Consider the following 24,187-nt stretch of genomic DNA (forward strand, 5'->3'; position numbering starts at 1 on the left):
CCCTCCATTTTCGGCACATATAAATAAAATGGGTAGTCCATTTTATTTTGTCATTTGTCAATTGTGACATATGTGACATGTAACTTGACATGTGAAATTGTAATGTATTTTTAACATATTAAAAATCAACATACTCATAAAATATGTCATATACAAAATCGACTAGTAATTCGTAATTACTTGTACCAAACGGTTTAACAATTATAAATCACAACGTCTTGTATTTATAATAAATTATTCATTCAATTTCAATTTCAATTTCAATTTCAATTGTTTCGTAAACAAGAATTTTATCTAAGTAATAAAACAATTCGATTACTTAGACCGTATCTAATTTAATCGAATTACAGTAAGACACATTAACTTTACTCACAAAATCATCCGCCAATTTTAAGCAATTTAATTAACTCGTATCGGCATACGATTAATTAAATAATCAATTAAGAGTATTTCCCTATAGGTATGACCTAAGGGGATCAACTGATCACCACCTTCGCACGACAGTAATGTCAAACTCTAGTCAGCTAATCATTACCGATATGTGTGGACCAGTTGACTGTAAAAAAAAAATTACATCCCACATGTATTCTTAAAATGAGATTTAAACATGTGATCATCATGATCGACAGTTGTGATCGTATTATTGTCGGAGGACACTTATTCCAACAATATCCCACTTGTCCTCAACAAGTGTGCGTTACCAATTCTCTTGTCCTATTACTATCTCCCACTCAATGCAAGGTGTCTTTCAGGTCGTACTTGCAAGTGATCATATCGAGAGTGGTTTCCTCGATCTGGAGAATAACTTATTGACCGGAATTTTCTACCATAGAAACCTTCCGAGCGTGGCCACGCATTTCCAGTTCATTACTCCTCGAGTGGCCCTTAGATATTGTTTTAACCCTGACAAGGGGGTGGACGATTCCTATCGCACTTATTCCCTTCGACTAGCCACAACCATCATAACCCAAAATATGCCCATTTGACCCCATTTACAAAGGTCGTAGTAACACAAATCAAAGTTAATCTGAAACTGTGCCACCTTAGGCGAACAGTCTTTAGTCAAAAGAATCGACTCATTAGAATACTATAGTAGATCTCACCACGACCAGGCTATATAAATTTGCCAGAACTCTATAAGCGGTCATAAGGCCCGACAAAGTGTTACTAACAGTCTGCCTATGTGATCGACTAGTCATCTCACATGACTCTGTGGCACTTGAACTTGCCATCAATCGCATCACACTCTAGTCACTTCGAGACGTCACCTCATACAAGTGACTATGGGCAAATACCATGTTAATCCGGGTTCACTTTAACGGGGTTCATTATTGTCACCACAACCCGTTTGGATGTAACAAAGTATAAAAGGAGTTTTATAAAAAGTCGAACGACAAATGTGATTATCACATATGAATAGTCAATGCCTGATTAATATTTCATATTCTATAATCTATTTGATCTTGTATGTAGTTATTCATCTCAGTCCAATTGAAATGACATGACTCATCATGTTAAGCTTATGAAAAGGCTTTGGTTAGTAGGTTTTATCAACTTCTTGTACCTTACTCAAACTGACTACATACTCGTTTTCCTTTGTAATGTATGCATTTGCATTACAAAACTTTCTGAGTACGTGTTTAGATCCAATCTAGACATAGGCCCTCTAGCCTTAGAATAGCTCCCATTGTTTTCACAGTGTGCGGGACCTATCCCTCTCGCACATCTCATGATTGCAAGTGTACTCAATTTCCATTGTGAGCATCCTCATTGTTCTTTATTGCTTAGAACGATTCTAACAAATCCATTTCTTAAATAGCATAGCCACTATGGTTCCTTAACCATCTTTTGGTGTTTCGAATACGGTTTTTGTCCAAAACCTTATGCAATCTCAACAGTCATTAGTGTAAGCCCTTACACAAATTTGTGAATTTCAAAAACACTTAACTTTGCATCTTTAATGCTTCTTCAAGCACTTAAGAATAATCAATATGGATATTTGGTAACTATTACTTAAATTCGATTTGAAACAATTCATCATACTCAAAGTATATGAAGTGTTGTACATCATTACTCATTTAATTGATCCGGCAGCGGAAGCAAATGGAATCAATCAAATATGTTCAATTTGATTGAACTAGTCATGAATCTTATCAACATGAGACTTCTTATTTGACGCTAATTGTTGGGGTTGGTGTCCTTAACAGTTAGTGCAAGGACTTATAAACCTCTAAAAGGATCAAAGGGCATACTTTGGTATTATAATCAGTTGATCCACGTTTATCAATAACGGTTGGCTTGCTAGATAAGTTTGACGTTATTGTCATACAGATGGCGGTGATCAACTGGTCCCTAAAAGTCACACCTATAGGATACGTTCGAGAGATGTGACGGTATGAAAATACTGTCATATAGATGCCAAAATTGACTAACCAGTTAGTCCGAGTTATTTGACTAGTAATTAGTCAAATATGTGATGTTGAGATATTATATTTAATACGGATTAAATATCATGGGCTAAGGCGAATTAACCAGTTAATTCGTAAAATTAAATATACGTGATTTATATTTAATTAAATGTATATTAAAAATAATTATACAATACTTTTTTGTCGGACACGTATTAATAATTCATTAACTCGTATTATTAGGTGATGCCTTAATTTCCGATAACCGATAACAGTTTATAATATAAACCCGTCATATACATTTTAGCATTTGGTGAATCGGACCTCGAGCTAAAATTAAGAGGAAGTGGAAGCCCACTTCCCCATGCATGCATTCGGTCCGGCCGAACCAAACAAAAGGAGAGACTCCCTCTCCTTTTGACCTAGACAATTTCATTTACGAAAAAACTAGGGTTTTGAAGAGTATTCTTCTCGAAAAACCCGAGACCTCTCATCTCAACAAAACTCACATCAGTTCTCCCTATATTGCAAGGCAATCGGAGAACACTGTTCTAGCACAAGGGCATATCTCGGACAAAGTCTTGGGTGTAACGATTAGGAGGAAATCTGCTTTGATTTCTGTTCTTTACGCCGCAATTTAAAGGACTCGAGGTTATTTCTTGTTCCTTATCGTTTCTATTGTATTTATCGTTTTATGACTATAAATTGCATGTTTAAATTTACGTTATAGTCCTGCAATTTAAGGGTAGTATACGGATATTAACCTACAAGTGGTATCAGAGCGAGGCCACGTGAATTTTTCATGTGTTTTTCATAAAACGATCTTGAAACGATTTTGTTTTGTCTAAAAATCCGTGCTGCATCAGCATATTTTTCTCACGGCAGAAATTTTTAATTTGGTCATTGCGTTTTTATGAAACCGTGACATGTTTTACACGTTTTCATCATTTGGTTTTTGCATATTGTTGTTTTATACGGAGATTATAACAATATGTCATGTTTTGTAAATTGTCAAATTTGTTTTGATGCAATTTTGATCGAATTTGCAATTGTTTTTGTCTCGAAATTTGTTTTCACGAGGGTTTTGGTTTTTCCGGAGGTTTTCACCACTTTTGCATTCGATCGAGCGTATTTCTACTCGATCGAGTGCTGTTTTGTCTTGTTTTTGATCGATCGAGTCCCTATTGTACTCGATCGACCCTGTCTCAAAACCTTTTTGCTCGATCGAGTCCTTGCTGTACTCGATCGACCTGCTTTCAAAACCCCTCTGCTCGATCGAGTTGTCCTCGTACTCGATCGAGTAGTTTTGCTGATATAGGTACTCGATCGACCACCAGTTTAGTCGATCGAGCACCTCCTGATTAGCATACCTCTCGATCGACTTGCGCTTCGATCGATCGAGCCCTCCTGTCCCTCGATCGAGCACTTATGTCCCTGGATCGAGGGATTTCGTCTTTTACAGCATTGAAAATTTGTTTCTTTTGATTTAAATTTTCTTTTGGCTTCAATATGTACTTTATCCGGATATAGTACACTCGCTATGATTGTGAAACGGTTCACACACGTACCATTAAGTTATTTTAAATTGTATTTAAAGTAACGGATTATAATAGATTAAAATTAAATGATAGAAGCGGTTTTATCACTCGAATTTTAATCATTAAAAGGTGGTTTGGATAAATTTTAACATAATTACGGAATTATGTCACGAATGAATTTGTTTTTAGTTGATGCATTTTTATTTATCGTTTTGTTGAATGCCGTGAATGCTTTTTTTTTTTTTTACGTATTTAATTTTACAAGCGATTGTAACTTAGTGTGGCCTTAGTAGAACGTGTTACCGTAATGATGGAACACGGTCTTGGTTGTATTTTGAGATCTTGTATCTCCGTTTTGGATTTTTCACTTGTAATTACAGTTTTAATTAGAATGTAAATAGGTTTATATTTGTAATTTTAAATTGTAATTTTTGAGAAGACCAAAGATGGAGACCGGATGCTCACTCCCGCTACTTGGATCAAGATGGAACATCAAGACAAGCTTTTCGGGTCCAACGGTGGATTCCAAAGTTGTATTGTGTTCTTTTACTAGGATAGGCCACACTAGGAATTTTATTTACGTTTTTGCATTCCTTTATTTATTTTTTTTCCGCAACGATAATTTGCATCATATTCCGCCTAAAAACCAAACCACCTATAATTTATTGCATGAAAACTGACACATATAGAGGTCACGAGTTAGTTTTCATTGACATTCTCATGTCACACGTTTTAAGCCATCATCCAAATAAATTCATTCACGACAGACGCTAGTTATTCGTTCACTTAAAATGAATTATAATTTTGTTTGATGGGATCTTCCTCGTATAAACCAAAATTGAGAACGGTCTTTATAGGTCAAACTCCAATGAGTCCCTTCTTCGTCGGTAGGCATACTATGACCCCTTCTACGTCGGGTAAGTTGGAACCGATTGACCTATTTTATCTCAACACTATGGTCACTCGTACGATCCTGTGATCATGGTGGACTCTAGATAGGATTTACGGAAATCTATCGACCAAGAGTTCTTCCGGAAGAATTAGCTAAACAGTTGGCTTATCAATTTACTGAAATTGAGTCTTGGGATCACTTGTATCATTCTTGAGGGAGATCAATTATGCAAGTGTGAGAGTCTACATGTTTAAAATGAATTTTAAAATAGACTTAAATCACCTCGATGAGTTGCTTATTTCGTCTTGTTTTTCTTTCTTTTTCAGTGTAGATCACGTTTTAAACTGCTAAACATCAAATGGCTGGTTCAAGTGATAACCCAATGCCAAGTGCCACATTGGACCGTGAGTCCTGGCTTAGGATCTTCATGAGTCAGATGAATCAGTCCACTCGACTGAAGAATGACGGATCCAACTTCGCGGACTGGGAGGCAGCATTACGGAATGCTGCCGCTGCTGACGGAAAGCTCAAATATCTACTTGAGCCCATGCCGCCACACCCAGTTCCCACGGCTGGAGCTAACGAGATCGCTACTTATAACGATTTCGTCATAGAAGCGGGTGCGATTAAAAACGTGCTCATTTTTGCAATGGAACCCAATTTGCAGAAACGCTTCATAGCCCAAGGTGCAAACAAGATTTTCACCACGCTCACTAAGGAATTCTCGAAAGCACCGAGAATCGTGACCTATGAGCATACCACTCGCTTCTTTGATGCGAGACTCCAGAAGGGCCAACCGGTTAGCCCACACATTCTCAGCATGATTGAGAATGTCGAGAAACTGGAGACCTTTAACTGTAACATCAGCGAGAATATTGTTATCGACCGTATTCTTCACTCACTCCACGATGGTTATTCGCAATTCAGAGCGAATTACTATATGAATGATTTGAAGAAAACTCCCCATGAACTGCACTCCCTCCTCGTACAGACCGAGAAGGACATGAAGTGTAGTGGGAGCTCGAAACAGGATGTTCTCGTTGTGTCAAACAAAGGGAAAGGTAAGGGCAAAGCTCCGGCAAACCTAACGATGGTAAGGCGAAGTTTAAGAAGTCGGGTTCGGGGAAGAGTGGTCCTGGTGAGGCGAGCAACTCATCGGGCATGACAAAGAGCAAGAGTGAAAACATGGAATGCCATCATTGCCACAAGATCTGGCATTGGAGACGCACATGTCCTGTTTATCATGAGGACTTAAAGGCAGGTCGTGTCAAACCTGTTGGTATGTCTTCTCTCTCTTCTACTTTTATTCATATGATTGAGATTAACCACGCAAGTTACGGAACTTGGGTACTTGATACTGGTTGTGGTTCTCATCTGTGTAATCATGTGCAGGGGCTCCGAAACATCGAACCCCTCGTGAAGGGTGAGGTGGACCTGCGTGTTGGGAATGGAGCAAGAGTAGCTGCCATCTCCAAGGGGACATATGTGATCCAGCTTCCTAGCGGATTTGAGTTATCATTATATGATTGCTATTATGTACCCAGTCTTTCTAAAAACATTATTTCTGTTTCTGCGCTTGATAAACTTGGTTTTTCATTTGTAATAGAGAATAATTCTTGCATTTTCTCATTACACAATATGATTTATGGCAAGGCAGTCTCCATGAATGGAATTTATGTTTTAGATCAGACCAACGAAATATTACACGTAATGAATAAAAAGTTAAAGGTTGGTGACAAAGATCAAACGTATCTATGGCACTGCCGTATGGGACACATTAATGAGAAACGCGTAAAACAGCTCATCAAACATGGAGCTATCTCGGCTTTTGATTTTCAATCATTTGGCACGTGTGAATCATGTCTCATCGGTAAGATGACTCGGATTTCCTTCAAAGGTGTTGGAATGCGCGCTGCTGACCTATTAGGGCTCATACACACGGATGTATGTGGTCCTATGTCAATCACCGCACGAGAAGGCTATAGGTATTTCATCACTTTCACGGACGATTTGAGTAGATATGGCTATGTCTACTTAATGAAGCACAAAAGTGAATCCTTTGAGAAATTCAAGGAATACCAAAATAGGGTGCAGAACCTGTTGGGTAGAAAGATAATAACACTGCGTTCGGATCGTGGTGGCGGTATCTTTCTCACGAGTTTGATCAACACCGAAGGACTGTGGGATTGCCCTACGCTTAACTCCACCGAACACCTCGGTTGAATGGTGTGTCCGAACGGAGAAATCGAACACTACTTGATATGGTTCGATCCATGATGAGTCACACGGTTTTACCGATTCATTGTGGGGTTATGCTCTTATGTCGCCGCTCTAATACTTAACCAAGTCCGTCTAAAGTCATTGACAAGACTCCATATGAACTATGGAAGGGAACGGTCCCTAACTTGTCCTTTATACGGGTTTGGGGCTGCGAGGCTTATGTCAAGTGGAGACCTGAAGATAAGCTCGGCCCGCGATCGGTCAAGACATACTTTATAGGTTATCCTAAAGGATCACGTGGTCATTACTTTTATTCGCCAACCGAACAACGTGTTTTTGTTGCGGCTAGTGCGACATTCTTAGAGAAGGAATTTCTCGAGAATGCAAAGAGTGATAGAACCTTCGACCTGTCGGAGATTCCAGAACCAAACACCGAGCAACCATTGGAGGAACCAATTCCTTCAATCCCTATGCTGCGTGAATATTCTGAGGAACCTAGGAGGTCGGGAAGAGTCTCTATTCCTCCTGACAGATACATCGGTATGGTCGAGGAACATGACATAGATGACGTTCTACTCTTAACGAGTAGTGAACCCGCAACCTATAAAGGTGCCATGACAAGTTCTGACTCAAAGCTATGGCTTGAGGCCATGCAATCCGAGATGGACTCCATGTATGAGAACAACGTGTGGGATCTTGTTGACTTACCTGCTAAGGTCCGTCCCCTTCAATGCAAATGGCTTTACAAGATAAAGCATTCTGTGGAAGGTCAACAAGATATCTACAAAGCACGACTAGTTGCTAAAGGTTTCACCCAAGTGCCAGGTTTGCACTACGATGAGATTTTTGCACCCGTAGTTATCTTTGCGTTCCATTCGGATTATCTTAGCGATCGCCGCTTTTCATGACTATGAAATTTGGCAAATGGATGTGAAAACCGCCTTCTTAAACGGCTTTTTGGAGGAAGAGTTGTACATGGTACAACCCGAAGGTTTCATCGATCCTGAACATCCTAAGAAAGTGTGCAAGCTTAAGCGTTCCATTTATGGACTTAAGCAAGCATCAAGGAGTTGGAATCATCGCTTCGACCAAGTGATAAAAGACAATGGATTTACTCGATCGGTCGAGGAACCATGTCTATATATCAAGTCGAGTGGGAGCAAGATTGTCTTCCTAATATTGTATGTTGACGACATACTCCTGATTGGGAATGACATACCTCTCTTAACTTCGGTGAAAGTATGGTTGAAGAACCATTTCCAGATGAAAGATCTGGGAGAGGCACAGAGAATTCTAGGCATCCGTATCTATCGAGATAGACCACGACGGATGTTATCTCTCAGTCAGGAGTCTTACATAGACAAAGTCCTAGAGAGATTCAGTATGACTAACTCCAAGAAGGGGTTCCTTCCTATGGCTCCAGGGGGTGCATTTGAGCAAGTCTCGTGCACCAGAGACACCGGAAGAGATAGAGCGCATGACACGGATTCCTTATGCTTCGGCAATAGGATCAATCATGTATGCCATGATATGCACACGTCCGGGCGTGGCATATGCATTGAGTATGACAAGTCGATTCCAACAAAGAACCAGGTGAACCACATTGGTTGGTCAAAGAACATTCTTAAGTACCTACGGAGGACTAAAGATTGGGCTTTGACTTATGGAGGCGAACAAAAGCTATGCGCAACCGATTCTGCAGATGCTAGCTTCCAAACGGATCGTGATGACTCGAAATCTCGGTCAGATTCGTTTTTACTCTTAATGGCGCTGCAGATCACCGGAAGAGTTCAAACAAATCACATTACAAGAGATTCTACGACGAGTCCGAGTACTATGCCGCGTCTGAAGCAACAAAGGAAGCGATATGGATGCGTCAATTCTTACATGGGCTCTCCGTAGTGCCTAGTTCGAATGACCCGATCACCATCTATTGCGACAATAGTGGTGCCATCTTCCAAGCTAAGGAGCCAAAGTCTAGCAACAAATCTAGACATGTACAACGGAAAGCTCATCTAATCCGGGATTACGTGGAGCAAAAGGAAGTAGTGATAGAAAAGATTGCTACAGATGATAACATAGCAGATCCTCTCACTAAAGCATTACGACAAGATAAGCATGAAGGGCACGTAAATTCCATGGGAATCAAACGTGTTCCTGAGTTGTAGTACTCTTTTATGGATCAGATTCATTCTCCTTTGTACTCTATACGACATCATCGTTTTGATATTTTATATATATATATTTTGTCTTTCATGTGGAATTGTACGACAATTTTGAACACCACAAAGTGAACTGAACAAACATCATATCTTGTTAGTCCTTAATTGCCCACATGAGCTGATAACTCTGGCAATTATTCTGTGACGTTGGTTGATGGTGGGTTCAACGAACCATAAGTCAACAGGTTGACTGACCAATCACAGAGGCGATTTATACGGATATTTCGTAGGACACAATTGTGACATCGACGTGGAGTCCTAAATGTTTTATAACATTCGTTGCCCGGTCGTGGATAGGACTTCCATAGTGATCCTAAGAGTCGATTCTTAGACTATCGACTGTCTCTTGAGACTACGGCAGATTTTGGGTGACTTTGGTTTCTTTCTCACGGTCATCCGTAACAGGGGGCCAAGTAGTTTTTTTCTGGGTCATTTCATGCTGTGCTTAGATCGGAAGGAGTCGAGTTGAAGGAAATATTCAGCCTTTATCAGGTACTCGATATTTCTCGGGGCCACTCGAGGAGTCAGAATCGAAATGCATGGCCATGCTCGGATACGGATTCGTTTTATCACTTAAGTTACTCTCTAGTCGGGGAAACCACTCTAGATACAGATCGATTGTAAAATACGACCTTTGTGGATCCGGATCCGCAAATTGTTTTACATTGAGTGGGAGAAATTTTAAATGAATATGAGAATCGGTTATCGCACCTACACTTGTTCGGACAAGTGGGAGTTTGTTGGAGCTTGTGTCCTCCGGTTAGTGCGGATAACGTCATTGCACATACACTTGTACGGACAAGTGGGAGCTTGTTGGGGTTGGTGTCCTTAACAGTTAGTGCAAGGACTTATAAACCTCTAAAAGGATCAAAGGGCATACTTTGGTATTATAATCGTTGATCCACGTTTATCAATAACGGTTGGCTTGCTAGATAAGTTTGACGTTATTGTCATACGATGGCGGTGATCAACTGGTCCCTAAAAGTCACACCTATAGGATACATTCGAGAGATGTGACGGTATGAAAATACTTGTCATATAGATGCCAAAATTGACTAACCAATTAGTCCGAGTTATTTGACTAGTAATTAGTCAAATATGTGATGTTGAGATATTATATTTAATACGGATTAAATATCATGGGCTAAGGCGAATTAACCAGTTAATTCGTAAAATTAAATATACGTGATTTATATTTAATTAAATGTATATTAAAATAAATTATACAATACTTGTTTTTGTCGGACACGTATTAATAATTCAGTTAACTCGTATTATTAGCTGATGCCTTAATTTCCGATAACCGATAACAGTTTATAATATAAACCCGTCATATACATTTTAGCATTTGGTGAACTGGACCTCGAGCTAAAATTAAGAGGAAGTGGAAGCCCACTTCCCCATGCATGCATTCGGTCCGGCCGAACCAAACAAAAGGAGAGACTCCCTCTCCTTTTGACCTAGACAATTTCATTTACAGAAAAACTAGGGTTTTGAAGAGTATTCTTCTCTGAAAAACCTGAGATCTCTCATCTCAACAAAACTCACATCAGTTCTCCCTATATTGCAAGGCAATCGGAGAACACTGTTCTAGCACAAGGGCATATCTCGGACAAAGTCTTGGGTGTAACGATTAGGAGGAAATCTGCTTTGATTTCTGTTCTTTACGCCGCAATTTAAAGGACTCGAGGTTATTTCTTGTTCCTTATCGTTTCTATTGTATTTATCGTTTTATGACTATAAATTGCATGTTTAAATTTACGTTATAGTCCTGCAATTTAAGGGTAGTATACGGATATTAACCTACACTAATATCATGTGGATTTATCTACATAAATCTGGATATTAAAGATGTATTATATTACTCCAAGTCTTAAATCATTCCCAATGATCAACATGTCATCCACATATAAGACTAATTAAAATTTGCGTAACTCCCACTAAACTCCGTGTATAAACATAACTTCTCGACTTATCGAGAAAAGTTTTATAACATGATCAAAACATTGATTCCAACTCATTGATGTCCTACTTAAGACCCTCTCTTAAGTTTCACATTATCTTAGGATTGCAAGAATCTACAAAACTCAAGACATGTATTGAATACATTCCTTCTAATTTAAGAAGTAGGTTTTAGATTCACTTGCTATATGTATATCATTATAATGAAACACAATCTCTAAGAAGATCCAAATAAACTTAAGCATTTGAACTAGTGCAAAACCCTTTGCCACCAATCAAGCTTTGATATCTAATAATTCACTTGGAATTTATTTCGGATTTTCATGGCTCTAAGCCTTGTATTGAGTTGTGATTTAAACACTCTTATTTAAGTCATATGATCATTACTTTCCAGAAGTAACTTGAATCAAACAATTTCTTTGTAAGTTGCAAATTCTTTACTTTCTAAAAGTAACGCTAATTCACCATTTTCAACAAGTGATGACTTTAACCTCCTAGGTTTTTGAAAAAACAACGTCTTACACAAAACATCTCATGTAGCCAAGAAAGACCAGTTTATTGCGACATAACATTCTTTGTGGCTCTTAAATAATTTCTCACACTCTGTCTTCTAGAAATAAACTTGTATTCTAGAAAGACAGCTTCACGAGCCACAAACCCGTTGTACTCGTGATTATAATAAGGAAAAATGAGCATTTGTTTCTTTTGAAAACTTACAAACATGGTACCCTACCATTTCATATCTCATACGATTCGTTTTTTATTTAGTGGAAAAATAATTTAGACAAATGATAAAATCCCCAAAAGGATCAAGTAACTCAATAGTAACTTAATTGAAGTCCAAACCATATCGAATAGGGTTTGAATTCTTTATCCAACCACACATTATCCCATAATGCGTACTAAGAGAGATTAATTTGTGATACTATATCACATTTCCTTTGGCTTATATCAAAGTCTTCACTTTGATAATCACATCACGACTAAATCGTGATTTTTTGAACTCTTTGAACATCTTCAAAGATTTCTCTATTTACCTTATTAAGTGAACACATTAGCATCAACTTAAATCGTTGGTAAAAGAAAATGATCAACCTATTTTGGATCAATGATTTACATCTTCGATCTCCTTTTCAACCAAAAGGCACGAGACATCTTGCTTTGAATACAAGATACGCATATACCATAAGATTAACAATCTAATGGTTCCAAGAGTACTCGATAACTCTTTGCGTTCATCATTCCAGAATTTAAGGTTTAATCTTGGGTTACCAATTTGAGTCTTGCATCATCTACATGATATATCATTCTAGCTTGGTTTAGAATATAATCACCTTGATTTTGGGCTAGCCATAAATCAAATCGCGGTGTATTGGGTCACAAAAAGTGAAACCTCTTTTGTATCTTAACAAAATTATATTCTTATTTAGGGTCCATGTACTTAATATTCCTAATTAAGGTACAACTTTAAACCCAAAACTAGATTGAGTACACAATGACTCTATCTCTCGACATCATTGTTGCTAGTCGTCATATTCTAATCATCCTATGTATCAAATACAATGATGAAAACCACCACTGATTTCTAATATTGACGAAGTAGTACTAGCAAAATTTATGTCAATCAAATAAACAGTTAAAGAAGAAGGTCCCATTAGATGTCCCACAACTAACTTGTTGATTCTTCAATAATTTGGGGTAGTTTCCTTTCTAGCGTCCAACAATTAAGACAATGGAAACTTTATCGGTCGGGATTGATAGGTTTAGTATTGTTATTCTCAATAACGTGACTTTTAACATTACCAAGTATCAATTCCATTCTAATTTTACTTCTTTGAACCTCACGCTTTTCTTAACGGTTTAAGAGAATGCTCCTACTCATTTCAATGAATCATTGCTAAGAGAAGCAAAATTGAAATTCATGAAGACTACTCTTCATTCGTTTGTTTAGTCTTAAAACTTTCATTGAAGTGGTTGCGGTATTTTGGTCAATTTTGATTTCCAACAAATCTAGTTACAAAAATGATGTAACGTTTCAAAGTACTTAACTCAATTAAGCATATGAGAAACAATTTATTGTAAGTAGATATGTTAGTCAAGAGTCAAAATCCCTTTTGATCACAAATAACTTTTATCTATACTCTTCACAAGAGATCCTTACAATGGATAATACGAGGTTTTTAGAAGAAAATTTAAATTTTGTCTTTAGTTACCATGTTTAAATGGAGATTTGAATCAAAAATCGAAATGATATCGTATATGAATTTTGGTAAAGAAATAGAACAATATGATAACGGAATAGTGGAAAACTTAACATTTATCGTTCTATTAATACTTGTAAATAACAAGTAAAGCATTTACATAGTGACCTTTACCCAACTATGATAAATGATTCCAAGATCCAAATTCATATTAACTTGGGCATCGGTAAAGCCGAATACAACCCTCATCAATATAACTGGGTGGATTAACTCTTTAATCGATTCTACTTTTAGAACTCTTGGTCGATAAAATTACATTAATATTTATCTTTAGCCCGAAACACATCCGGTAACCGTCGAGAATACTTTCGTTGAGTTCAACCCAAATTTCGAATAAATGTGTCCATGATCCAAATTTACATCAACTTGGCATCGGTAAAGCCGAATACAGCCCTTATCTTTATAAATTCGGTGGATAGACATTTATCACCCACTTCCCCTACGTAACAAGGTTTGTACCTCGGTAGGGCCGAGTGCACTCCCTCACGAAATAGATTTTCATGGTTTCTACTTTTTGGTAAGGCTAAGTCTCAATTGTTTATTTAAGCGAGAGGTCATGTCAATTTATTATCTATCACGTTTTAAGTGAACTAAAGCGGTGAACTACGATAATTATAATTGACACGGTCGATAAACTCGATTTAAAATGCAGGTTTAGTTATGGTGATTTAGCGATGCATGCAACAAATAAATAAATTGCAAAGCATACAAATAAAATCCTAGTATGGCCTTCGTAAAATAGTAAATCTAATAGACTATTACAAATTCGGAAACCAACTCCTTTGGTCCCTTGAACTTCGGTCTTGGTACGCAGTTCAAGGAAACAGTTTCTTTGATGGATCGCCTTCTCTAATGGCACCGTCTTCAAGGAACTCCGGAATAAATAAATTACAAAATGATTTACATAATTTCCTATTATACATTTGTAATTAAAATAAAATAAATCTAATAAATTATAAAACGGTGATACGAGATCACAATAATTACAAATGAATCGATGTTCCCATACATTTCGGGTAATACCAATTAATACTAAGGCCATACTAAGTAAAATTACATAATTCAAAAATTACATAAAATTAAGATATGACAATCATAAATAAAATGCAGCATTGTAATATATATGAACATGCAAAATTTTATGCTAAATCGCATTTTAAGAGCCAATATCGTATATTAATCGGTTTTTACGGATTTACGTGATTTAACCTTTTAAAATCACAATAATTACATAAATTCATATTTATGTTCAAGTTAAATACCCTAACCATCTTAGGACTCAAAATTAGTCTCCACTAACATTTTGACAATAACTAAACTTGTTTTCTTAATATTGTTCATAAATGGACCTAAAAAACAAAATTATGTTATAAACTTCAAATTAAATTATAAAAATTTCAAATAAATTCGAAATTTGAAATTTAAACTCATGAACTTTCTGGAAAAATACCATGAGACTCATAATGTTCAAAACTTAGGTTAAAAATTTCGAAAATTTATTGTGATAAACAATGTTGCGGTTTATCGATTTTAACAATTATGACCATAAAAATATGAGAAAAATTATTTTTATCAACTTTTCACTTTTAGATCTGAAATATATGATAAAATGAAACATGTGACGTTTTTCCTTTAGTCATGAAGTATGTTTTAGCATTATTACTAATTATAGTCACTATTTATGTGATTTTTCATCAAAAATTCATAAATCACGCATAAAGACTTCATTATAGCCAAATATTTTACAGACATCTTGTAAAATTGCATTTGACAACATACTAAATTTGCATGACCAGAATCGAAATATAACTCATATTAACCTATTTACCCATTTAAATATGATTTTAACTTGAAAAATCCATATTTCGAGCAAAACAACTCATTTTATCATAAAAATGTACAGGCCATCAGTAGATAATATATGTGAAACCATATCAAAAAACCACTGAAAAATTCGAAGTTTAGCTATTTTTCGTCCAAAAATGACATTTTTATTATAAAAATCACATTTTAATGCCAATAATATACTCCCTCCTATTCTATATATTCTTCCCTATTTCCTAAAACGGATTATTCAGGTTTTCTTCCCCTTTCTTATTTTGGAAACTTTTACTCTTATTTTATTCATTTCTCTCTCATATCACCAAACCCCACCCAACTCTTTACCAATATTTTATTATTTTTCTTAATGTTTTGGCCCCACCATTTCTTATTTAACTCATAATTATTCATCTCTCTCTCCAACTACCAAACCCCACCCAACTTTTTACTCTTATTTTATTCTTCTCCTTAATTCTCGTGCCCACAAACAAGGGGAAGAATACATAGAATTGGAGGGAGTATAAAATAAACAATAAAATCCATAAATAAACCAAAATATCCCAAATACATTTTAGGACCAGAAACTTTAACATGCAAATAAATTTCGTGACATATCATAATAAGCACAAATTTACAAGTTTTGTTTGTTAATTAGATTAACTCGGAAAAGCAATAAACCGATTTGCATGCAAACACACTAAGGCTCATGATACCGCTTGTTAGAATTCACTAATCTCATTAATTTACATATTCATATATGTTCAAATCTATTTAGTCATAAAATAAATTCTATATCTTATGCATGCAAACATAAATAAGATAAGAGAAGAAATCATCAATCTTACTATATGATTTCGGATTAATGGGCACCAACAAATTCACCTATTTGTTAGTTCTTGAGCTTTCCTTGAAATGGATGAACAAAAGGTCCAAATTAGAACCTCTCCCAAAAGTGATTACCCAAGGAAACCTCTTAATAACTAATATTATTTTGTACTAGAAATAATACAAGTCTTACTATAAAATTGACACAAAAATATTTTGTATTTCCTCTTGAATATTTTCGGCCAAGAGGAGAGATTTTGTGAGTTTTATTTCTCTATGTTTTCACAAAATGGTAGAGAGAATTTTTTCTTACACTAGAAAATATAAGTTGAAGTTGTGAATTAAAATGATAGATGAAAAACTCTATCATTTCTCTTGGAAAAACCGGTTGGAGGAGGGAAGGAGAGATCAATGCATGGTCTTGTGTTCTTCTCAAGACAAGACTAGGCATGCATGGCTAGTCATTAGGCTTTAATCATCATGTTTTCCACTTAAATAAAAACACAATATATATACTCCTTAAACTCCCTCCATTTTCGGCACATATAAATAAAATGGGTAGTCTATTTTATTTTATCATTTGTCAATTGTGACATATGTGACATGTAACTTGACATGTGAAATTGTAATGTATTTTTAACATATTAAAAATCAATAACATACTCATAAAATATGTCATATACAAAATCGACTAGTAATTCGTAATTAACTGTACCAAAACGGTTTATCAATTATAAATCACAACGTCTTGTATTTATAATAAATTATTCATTCAATTTCAATTTCAATTGTTTCTTAAACAAGAATTTTATCTAAGTAATAAAACAATTCGATTACTTAGACCGTATCTAATTTAATCGAATTACAGTAAGACACGTTAACTTTACTCACAAAATCATCCGTCAATTTTAAGCAATTTAATTAACTCGTATCGGCATACGATTAATTAAATAATCAATTAAGAGTATTTCCCTATAGGTATGACCTAAGGGGATCAACTTATCACCACCGCCGCACAACAGTAATGTCAAACTCTAGTCAGGCAATCATTACCGATATGTGTGGACCAGTTGACTATAAAAAAAAATTACATCTCACATGTATTCTTAAAATGAGATTTAAACATATGATCATCATGATCGACAGTTGTTATCGCATTATTGTCGAAGGACACTTATTCCAACAACAATCTCTATGCAAAGATCAAGCCATGGGTAAAGAAACACCGCCCATATGGAAGAAGAAAGTGGATGACCTTCAAGTAGCTCTATTCGGAGAGCAAGGAATTTTCAACAACAATGAGAGCTTAAATAGCTCACCCATCATGACAAGTAATGAAGAAGGCCTCATTGGCCAAGATAATAAGAACGAAGAGTTGCTCTTGTCAACTCATGACATCATTGGGGAACAAGCTAGTGAAGTTTGCGGTCTATGGGACTATGAATTTAAAGGATTGGTCAATCCTTATATTGGAAATGCTATGACCTTAGACTAAGGCTTTGTTGATCTTTGTCATCACTTTGACTTGGAATGCAACAATGTGCAAAGGTCTACCCAAGACCTCTATCATGAAAATGAGTAAGCCTTCGACTACTTCTACAAGGTGTTGAGCAACATCAACAACACCTTGGCTTTGCCCCCTTGACATCTCATCCAAGAATGAGAGTTTGGTGGAGTCCTCCCTAAACCACCATTTGTAAATATTCTAACCCCCTAACTAGCATTTTATTTCCTTTATTGCATCTTTGTCATTTTTGGATTTGCATTTTTGTGCTTTGATCAAGATTTTTGACATGAGAGCAAGTGAGAGAGGTATTTTAACGTGTTTTGATGTGTAAGGTTTGACCAAAGTGTGGGGATGGTAAATGCCTAAGCTAACCAAGCCTTTGTAGTGCACCCGCAACAATTAACAAAACGAGAAGAAGAAAGAATGAGATGGGAAAAGGAATCCCCAAGGGCTGACCTGAGCTCGTGGGAGATGAAGAGGATCCGAGCGTCCCCAACATCAATCCGCGCGTCTTGACCTTAGGACGTGGGAGCTGGGATAGTTTAAACTGAAGAAAACGTCCTGTAAGGAAATCTGCGCAAGCCAGCTTCAATCCGCTAGTCCCCACCTTCAGGACGCTCGAGTTGTAGTAATCCGCGCATCCTAGCAGAAATCCACTCGAGCTGAGGAGGATCTGCGCGTCCTGGCACTGTTTTACAATTTCAGGAAATCCTGTAAGAGGATCCGCACGTCCCGTGAAGAATCCGAGCGTCCCATCCTGTTACTTAAGCAAAACACGGGACAACCTCTTCCCTCCCAATTTATTTCTAACTTTCAAAAACACAAACACACACCTTTTCTCCCACTTAAACCCTCAATCAACCCATTCAAAAACACCAATTTCTCAACAAAATTCACCACCATTCAAACAAAACTTGCTCAAAACAAGATTAAATCACTCCTTTATCAACAAAAGACTATCTAAACATCAAATTCCTCACAAATTGAATCAATTTTCTAGGGTTTGGGCAAAAATTCGAAAATCCTAAATTGATTGAGGAGTTGGTTGAAGTTTGAGGAAGCAAGGAACATTCAAGCAAAATCTTGGTTTGTTGATACCAATTTGAGAAGGAGAATACAATGGCAAGGACCAAAGGCGGAACCAAGGCACCCAAGACTCCAAATTTATCAAAGAGACGACAAGCTCTTCTTGCATCTACGGCTTTGGTAGTGACCCAGCCAAGGGTGGAAATCCAAGAAACCGCAACTCATATTAAGGAAGCTACCACACCTACTCCGGTTATAGAACAATTGCCAAATTTTCCGGAGGTAACTTTCTTAACCGATGCTCATAGGAATGCATTTTTATCCCTTGCTAAAAAGACTATTGTGGCTGCCAAGTTTATTTGTCCAGACACTTTGGAAAAATTGGGTGTGCTTGAGCGAACTAGAGCATTTTTCGAGTCCATGAGTTTGTTAACCCTCTTTGAAATGGAAGAATTGACTTACCCTTCATTGACCATGGAGTTCATAAGCTCCTTGAAGGTGTATAAGATAAAAACTCGAAATTATGTTGAATTCCGTCTTAAGAACAAGAGTAGAAGCATGACTAAGACCGATTTTAGTAAAGTGTTTGGTCTATTGAAATATGATCAGTTTGAGAAAAAGCCTTTGAAGTATGATGCCGCACCCCTTTGGAAAGCTATTACCGGTCGAAAATTTGATTCTTTCCGGGAGTGCCATGCTTTATATGTTCACCATCTGGGCATAAGAGTATGGAACAAGTTTGTGGGCAATACCTTGATTGCTAGAAAAGGCACCAACCACTTCACCGAACTTGATTTTGTCTACCTTGACTCCTTCATGAATATCAATGGAAAGTTCACCAAAAAGCACAACATTCTTCAACTATTGCTTGATCGGTAGCTTGAGATTGATAATGGGAAAGGTAGAGCAGCCTTCATTATAAACGGCGGCTTGGTAACAAGGCTAGCTAAGCACTTTAACCCGAATTTCAACAAAGATAACACCTACAAACAGGTTAAAGGGAACAACCTCCTTGATATGAGCACTATGATCAACAAATTCCATTGGGTCAAGAATGACAATCTTGACAACAAATATGATTGGCTCATCAAAGAAGCTAAGTCCTTTGTCTTGCCTAGCAAGATTTTCCGTATCTCCGCCCGTAGACCAAACTACCTATTGCCCGTCTCCAAGGAAGCCGAAGTGATAATTAAGCAAAATAGGGAACCAAATTCAAAGCCTTCCTCCTCCACCATTGTGAATCCACCCTATCCCTTTGCCTACCAAGAATTCAAACCAAGTGGCTCTAATGTCGTGGTAGGCAACGACTATTTGACCCAATTAACGCTAAAAATGCATAAAGAAGGTCACGATGATCGGGTGAATGCTTATCGTGCCCAATATCCACCCCTTCTACATCTAGCTAGGCAAGGACTTATTGATCCTTCATGTCCTTTGCCTAGTTGGGCGGATAAGGAGGTATTCTTCCCAAGTGCTTCTCAAGATGCCGAAATGGATAGTCGGGTGGGTAATGGAAAGGAGGTTATTTTTTTTTTGAAGACTGGGAAGGTATTGGTTCATGCCAAGAATAAGAAGAGCAAGGTTCAAGTTCCAATGATGATGATGAGAGTGGTGAATACTCCGGGTCAATGGAGGTGGATGATGAAGAAGATAATGAAGAAATTGATGATAATTCAGATGATGATGATGACGGCAATGATGCCGGTGATGAGGATGTCGCAATGAGCGAAAACTAAGGGTTGAAAAGGCTTATTGGAGGATACCACAAGTGCGGGGTTGATTACTTGACTTCAACCTATTCCATTGTGAGTTTTCTACACCTCCTTTAGCTTTGTCTCTATATCATGTTTTTAATCTTTATCTTGAGTATTTGTTTTGAGTCTTAGCAACATTTAATGGACTCCCACCTCGGTTCCATTGAGGTGTCACATTTTGTTCCCAATTGAAAAATCCAACATGACAATTAGGATTCATGCATTGCATACTAGCCTTGTGCATGAACTTCCCTATTTTTACACTAGAAATAGTGTCTTACTCGGTTTGGGGAAGTTCACTCACAAGGAATGCTAGTTAATTCAAATTAGCTCTCTGAACAATAGAAAGCATGCATCATATTGGATAGATTAGAATGCATCACTTATGTATATATGTCTAATTTTTTGCATATTAGTGTAGAAATCATGCATATTCATTTAGCTTGCATTGCATAATTTCCTATCATTTTGGCCATTGAGGACAATGCCCATACTATTGTGGGATGGAAAATTCTAACTTAACTTTTAAAATCAAAAATGATAAAAATTGAAAGACTTCGAAAAAACTCAAAAACATGTTCTTTTATTTCACAAAAATAAAAACAATAAAAATTTAAAAAATTTAAAAATCCAAAAACATGTCCATTCCTTTATAGTGTAGAATTGTATATTGTGTATATATGATGTGACCATAATTAGCGCATATTTAGCCCCCGAATTAGCCTTGTTCCAATTCTTTTTAGTGCATATTTGGGTCATTTATTATCTTTAGTTCTTTGTTTTGCATATTCTTTGAGATTTTGATCCCTTGGTAGGAAAGGAGTAAGAATCTTGCATTTTCATGGCAAAACGAGACTAAATTGATCGAATACAATGACCAAGCATCAAGGAGAGACAAGATTAGAAGGCCTTTGTACATATGATAGTAGATGAGCAATGTTGAGAAAGGATCCTTGAGTCCCCAAGGAAATCCCCAAGGAATTTATGAAGAAAAGGGAAGAAAAGAAGAAGAAGTCTTGCTGAGGCACAATCCGTGTGGATTGTCTACAATCCGGCCGTCCTTCACCTGCACAATCCGTGCGGTTTTCCACCAAGACGCTCGGATTCCATCACCACAATCCGCCCGGATTCTCTTGAATCCGCTCGGTTTCTATCGCCAGAATCCGCCCGGATTCCTCTACAGCGCGATTTCCTCTTCTCCAAGCTACGAAGAAAGAAGCCCTTCCTTCGGAAACTACCGGCTCCTCCCTGCTCAATCTAAAAAGTGTAATTACTAGTTTAGCCCTTAGTTAACCCTAATGCATCCCCCTAATTTCCACTATAAATACCCCATTAGTCTAATTAGAAGAGCATGTTCTTCTTATCAATATTTAGAGTAGTTAATATCAATCAAATCTCTCTTTAGTTTTGTAATCAACAATTAATCAAGTTCTAATACAAGTTTTATTTCTTTAATCTCTCTTTTGTTCATCCTTTATTTTGGGTAATTGAAGATTATTTGGGTTATTATTGGGAGATTAACAACCTCTCAATCAAGCATTAAAGTACTTCTTTTATCTTTGCTTTATTATTGGAATCATTAGTAGGTATAATTCTCTTAATCCCTTTTTAATTATTGTTAATTACTTTCATTTATTCATCATGTTTCATTTTGTTGGTATGATTGACAACCTTGCTAGCATGATCAACATGATAATGAGTGAGTAGTCTCTTAGCTAGGGTTAATGGGTGATTAGGGGAAACCAACATGGGGAATGATTCATGCTTAAATTAATATGCTTTCATGTTTTATTTGCTTGCTTGTGTTGATCTCAACTCATGCACATGTTATATTTGATGAAATGCTAAGCCTATGAATCCTTGCATTTACCACCATCTCCTATCTTTTCAATGAGACTTGTAAGACATAACCCAACTCGAGTCTCATTAGACCATGCATGTTGTTGAGTAGGGAAGATTAAGTCGACTTGTAGGTGTTGTACAATCTAATCGATTCGGCTCCGGGACCCAAACTTTCCTAGGATTGTAGGATATAACCCAACTCAATCCATCACAACAATAATTCCTTGCTTATAATTTGAGAACATGTTTGTATGATCAATTCCCATGATTCCCCTATGATCCCATGACACCCTAGTCCTTTTTAATAAAATGTTTGCACCCCTTTTAATTCATCTTGCTTGTTTGTTTTCATTGCTATTTTAGTTAGTGACCTTCTACATCAACCCAATTTGTGACACCCCTAAGACACCACTAGTTTCAATAGAAATCTCATTTCAATACCCGTCCCTTGGGAACCGACCTTTACTTGCCTCTTTACTAATTGCAGAGTTGTTTGTGAAGCTATAAATTGTGTTTTGATTCGGACGTGACCCAACGACCACACCTTTAATTGTGAACACGAAACGGACCGATCAAAAATGGCGCCGTTGTCGGGGACGGTGTTTACTTGATTTAGATTTCCTTTTTATTGTTATTAGTTGTGTCTTTCTTCGCCTTGGGGAAGTAAACCTCCTCAAGGTTTGTTCTAATTGTTTTCGAGTTGTTCGATATTTTGCATGTCTAGAAGGTCACAAGGTGATTTGTTACCTTTTGACCATGAAATCGGAAGAACCTTGACGAACAATAGGAGACTTGTTAGGAGGAATTTAAGAGGTATTAGTGAAGTTGTTCAACCAACTATTGAGTTCATCAACCCTTTCGCAATAGAAAGAGAGGAGAACCCATTACACAATACCGCACAAAATCAACCTACAATGCCTAAATTCTCGTCACACTCCGTATCCACCGAGGAGAACCTACCCAATGGTACTCCTACACCACAACATCTAACCGGGAATTTTATTGCCAAATCCGCCTTTATACAATTAGTCGAAAGGAGCCAATTTGGGGGGATGCCTAGTGAAGACCCTCATTCTCATATGGAAACCTTTTGCGACTATTGTGATGCAATCTCTCAAACCGGTGTGACTCAAGACCAAATTAGATGGGTCTTATTTCCTTTTTCTCTAATCGGCACCGCGAAACAATGGTTGAAGGGCCTTGACAAGGCCACTCTCGGAATAGATTCTTGGAAGAAGTTGGCTCTAGCTTTCTACAAAAAATTCTATCCACCGGAAAAGACTAACATGCTAAGAGCTCAAATTACGGGTTTTAAGCAAAGGGATGAAGAATCTTTGTATGAAGCTTGGGAGCGGTTCAAGGGAATTTTTCGCTCATGTCCTCACCATGGACTTAGCGAATGGTTTTTGGTACAACAATTTTGGAATGGTTTATATGAGGATTCAAGGAACATTCTCAACATGGGATCAAATGTAATGTTCACCGAAGTTGATGACAATCAAACATGGAACAAGATTGAGGAAATGGTTGTCCATAACTCACAATATAGTAGACCTCGCAAGGCTACTAGAGGAGGAAAGCATAAAGTGGACTCCGTTACTCAATTGGGTGCTCAACTTAGTGCTCATATTGACACAATCAATTTGAAGTTTGAAAAAGCTATGGCTAGACTTGAAGAAGTCTCAAAATCACCAAAGCATCATGTTAATGCCATGACGGCATCCTCATCAATCCCAAGTGGGATATGTGAGAATTGTGGAACTTTGGGACATGACTAAAGTGAATGTAGGGGAACAAATGAACAAGTGAATGCTTTCCAAGCATACAAGAGTGGTACCCCTTATTCCAACTATTACAATGAAAACACCAAATTCTATCCAAATCTCTCATACAAAAGCCAAAATGTTCA

The 24,187-nt window shown here is 37.1% G+C and overlaps 1 non-coding gene across 1 annotated transcript; it reads right to left on the minus strand.

Moving 5' to 3' along the window:
• Positions 1-23,564: 23,564 nt before the first annotated feature.
• On the minus strand, positions 23,565-23,671 carry LOC141645512 (small nucleolar RNA R71). Its single transcript, XR_012544993.1, has one exon. It is a non-coding gene; the product is annotated as a small nucleolar RNA R71 (small nucleolar RNA).
• Between the last annotated feature and the right edge of the window lie 516 nt (positions 23,672-24,187).

Source organism: Silene latifolia, chromosome 2, assembly GCF_048544455.1.
Source record: "Silene latifolia isolate original U9 population chromosome 2, ASM4854445v1, whole genome shotgun sequence".
NCBI lineage: Eukaryota > Viridiplantae > Streptophyta > Magnoliopsida > Caryophyllales > Caryophyllaceae > Silene > Silene latifolia.